Source organism: Hylobates moloch, unplaced genomic scaffold (assembly GCF_009828535.3).
Source record: "Hylobates moloch isolate HMO894 unplaced genomic scaffold, HMol_V3 SCAFFOLD_1485, whole genome shotgun sequence".
NCBI classification, from domain to species: domain Eukaryota; kingdom Metazoa; phylum Chordata; class Mammalia; order Primates; family Hylobatidae; genus Hylobates; species Hylobates moloch.
In genome coordinates, this window is record NW_026653760.1 from 6,996 (window position 1) to 11,098 (window position 4,103).

The 4,103-nt window shown below is 38.9% G+C and overlaps 1 pseudogene; it reads left to right on the top strand.

Annotated features, from left to right (window-relative positions):
* The first annotated feature begins 616 nt into the window (after window positions 1-616).
* Window positions 617-4,097, top strand: LOC131382699 (large ribosomal subunit protein uL23-like; annotated as a pseudogene).
* The last annotated feature ends 6 nt before the right edge of the window (window positions 4,098-4,103 follow it).

Here is a 4,103-nt window from a genome sequence, read left to right on the forward strand (position 1 = left end):
AAATAATAGTTGGAATTATGACTCATTACTCTATACTGGCACATAGCATGGATAAGGAGGACATTGACAAATTTCCAGGAATTTTATATAATTTTTGAAAACATAAGATTTTACCCATACAAATATAACACAGGGGAGGTTAGGTATCTCTTTTTATTTGTATCTTATGTATGATTTTCCTTATAAAAAATACATCCTACTTTACTTGCGAAACATGCCCTACTTTTCTTGCATGCTTTGCATAGAGTTGTTTCTAGTTATTCTATTATTTCTAGTAGTTTTATTTACATATATTGATTATAATTTTAATACTTAGTAATCTTTTATTTTCCAGAGAAAACTAGGAAGTAGACAGTTATAAACTGTCATATATTACCATTCTATCGTAGGTCAGAAAATGTATGAATATGCCATCTCCCAACATCTAGAGGGATGTGTTTCTTCCTAATACAATTTCTCAGTGTGGCAGAAAGAAAGATGTTTATTAATGGGCCAAAATATCTTTAGTCTCTCTGTAAAAATAGCCAAAAGTATATAAACTTGAATTATTTATGTTCAGTAATTAACGTTTTAGTATTGTACCTTATTTATAAGTTGTCTAGATATTTAAGGCAAATCTTTTACTTAGCTTAACTTTAAGGTTAAAAATTACCAAAAGCACTTTGGAAACTACTATTAGGCAGATTTACTGTAAACAAATTATTTTTGAAATAATGTTTTTCGCTTTTCACAAGATGGCACCGAAAGCGAAGGAAGCTCCTGCCCCTCCTAAAGCTGAAGCCAAAGCGAAGGCTTTAAAGGCCACAAAGGCAGCGTTGAAAGGTGTCCACAGCCACACGCAAAAAAGAAGATCCGCATGTCACTCACCTTCAGGCAGCCCAAGACACTGCGACTCCAGAGGCAGCCCAGATATCCTCGGAAGAGCACCCCCAGGAGAAACAAGCTTGACCACTATGCTATCATCAAGTTTCCGCTGACCGCTGAGTCGGTCGTGAAGAAGATAGAAGAAAGCAACACGCTTGTGTTCACTGTGGATGTTAAAGCCAGAAGCGCCAGATCAAACAACAGGCTGTGAAGAAGCTCTATGACAGTGATGTGGCCAAGGTCACCACCCTCATTTGTCCTGATAAAGAGAAGAAGGCATATGTTCGACTGGCTCCTGATTATGACGTTTTGGATGTTGCAACAAAATTGGGACCATCTAAACTGAGTCCAGCTGGCTAACTCTAAATATATGTGTATCTTTTCACCATAAAAAAATTACATTTTTCCTAAGAATGACAAATTAATTAGAATCAAATCTATAAGCTTTAAGATTTTACATTTCTAGTAAGTATAATATTAGCTTATTTGACTAGAACTCAAGCAGAATAGGAATTTATGTTTGTCTTATATTCAATAGTGATAACTTTGAAGACACAGTTGTTTTATTACACCAAAAATATTATATTAATCTTATTTAACTAAGTTTTATCCAAATTGTGTTAACTTAAAAAACATTTGATCATTTCCTATATTTCTAGGGTTTGGTGAATATTTATTTATTTATTTATTTTAATTTAATTTTATTTTTTGAGACAGGAGTCTTGCTCTTTTGCCCAGGCCAGAGTGGAGTGGCATGATCTCGGCTCACTGCAAGCTCCACCTCCCAGGTTCACGCCATTCTCCTGCCTCAGCCCCCCAAGTAGCTGGGACTACAGGCACGTGCCACCGCGCCTGGCTAATTTTTTGTATTTTTAGTAGAGACGGGGTTTCACCGTGTTAGCCAGGGTGGTCTCGATCTCCTGACCTCGTGATCCGCCCGCCTCGGCCTCCCAAACTGCTGGGATTACAGGCGTGAGCCACGGCGCCCGGCCGAATATTTATTTATAAATGCTTATTTTTTTTCCAAGCCAAGTTAGAATAGAGCACTTTTAGAGGATTTTATAAATGAATTTTGCAATGCTATCCAGAGTTAAGAAAATATCAGATATACATAACATACATTAATAGATATACAAACACAAATAGAGATTTCATAGATTTCATCCTGAAATTTCAGCCATGAATCAGGCATAAATATTCTGATGGTTGATTTTAGACATCTACTTAATTGGATTAAGAGACACACATAGCTGGTAAAACACAATTTCTGGGCATATCTGTGAGGGTGTTTCTGGAAGACACTGAGATAACCATGACCCAATGTGGATGGGCACTGATATGGTTTGGCTGTGTCCCCACCCAGATCTCATCTTGAATTGTCGTTCCTATAATCCCTACATGTCGTGGGAGGGACCCAGTGGGAGGTGATTGAATCATGGTGGTGGTTACTGACATGCTGTTCCCATGACAGCGAGTGAGTTCTCATGATCTGTTGGTTTTATAAGGGGCTTTTCCCCTTTGGCTCAGCACTTCTCCTTGTTGCTGCCATGTGAAGAAGGACGGCTTTGCTTCCCCTTCTGCCATGATTGTGAGGCCCCTGCAGCCATGTGGAACTGTCAGCCCATTAAACCTCTTTGTTCTTTATCAATTGCTCAGACTCAGGTATTTCTTCATAGCTGTATAAAAATGGATGAATACAGGCATCATCCAATTGGTTGAGAGCCCAGATAGAACAACAAGGAAGAGGAAAGGTGAATTATCTCCTTCTGAAATGGAAACATCCTTCTTCTCCTGCCTTTGACATCAGAACTTCAGGGTCTCAGACCTTTGGCCTCAGAATCAGAGTTACACCATTGGCTTCCCTGATTCTGAGTCCTTTGTGTCTGGAGTGAGCCATGCTACCAGCTTTCCTGGTTCTCCAACTTGGAGACAGGCTATTGTGGAAATTCTCAGCCTCCATAATTATGTGAACCAATTCCCTTAACGAAATTTCTCTCATCTATCTATCTACATATATCCTATTGATTCTGCCTTTCTGGAGAACACTGACTAATGTGATTATAATAACTACAAAATTCACTAGTTTATATAGAAGACTTGGTTTTTGTCTTTGCCCTATTTTATATTTGTATTATAACTGTGTATCTGGAAAATGGAACAAGTTTTTTTCTTCTTCATATGAGGGCTAAAGCTTTTTTCTCAGCAATATTTTTGGAGATTTTTAAGATTTTCTTTTGTTTTGACATACAATGTTATGGAGGCTGAGAAATAAATTTTTTTTTCTAATTTATTTTTCAGCCCCAGGTGTTTGCTTTTGCAGATTCTTGAGCACATTGAGAGTCTCCAAGGCATGGAGCAGGGTGCCTAAAGTTTCAGTGATTACAGGGAGTTGAGAGACTCAATTGGGAAAGGAAAGGTCTAAAAGGAGGCAATTTGGAAGATAAAAATTTTCTCAAATTTCAGATTTAGGCTTATACAAACTCCTGAGAACTGGCAGGTTGACAGCCATAAATGGGGCACCAACATTTCTACTCACTGGATTACAAGTTCTCAGGCATCCAAAATGATGAACTAAATGACAATTTCTAGGGCTTCCGTGGGAGAGTATGGAAAGGTCTTTTTGAGCCTTTTAACGCTGTCAATGGAAGAATAATGAGGTTCAAAAATTTGGAAAGGAGACATTTCTTCATTTTTATATTTATTTTTATTTTTTTGAGACAGAGTTTCCCTCTTGTTGCCCAGGCTGGAGTGCAATGGTGTGATCTTGGCTCACTGCAACCTCCACCTCCTGGGTTCAAGCGATTCTCCTGCCTCAGCCTCCTGATTAGCTGGGATTACAGATGCCCACCACCACACCAGGCTAATTTTTTGTATTTTTAGTAGAGACAGGATTTCATCATGTTGGCCATGCTGGTCTGAAACTCCTGACTTCAGGTGATCCATCCGCCTCAGCCTCCCAAAGTGCTGGGATTATAGGCATGAGCCACCACACCCAGTGAGAGATTTATTTCCTATAAAGGGTTGCAGCCTGCAGGGTTGTCTTTCTGACAGGCTGGGAAGCATAGCCTCCAGCCAGAAGCCAGAAACAGATGCTTCAAGGAGGAGGTAAAGGAAATAGTATTTTATGCTGAGTGGAATGGCCAAATACATTTATTTAATAAGCTCTAGGAAGAGTTATGAATATTTATGGAAGGAGAAATGCATGCATGCGCAATTGAGTTTCTTGCTTCTTCATGGGT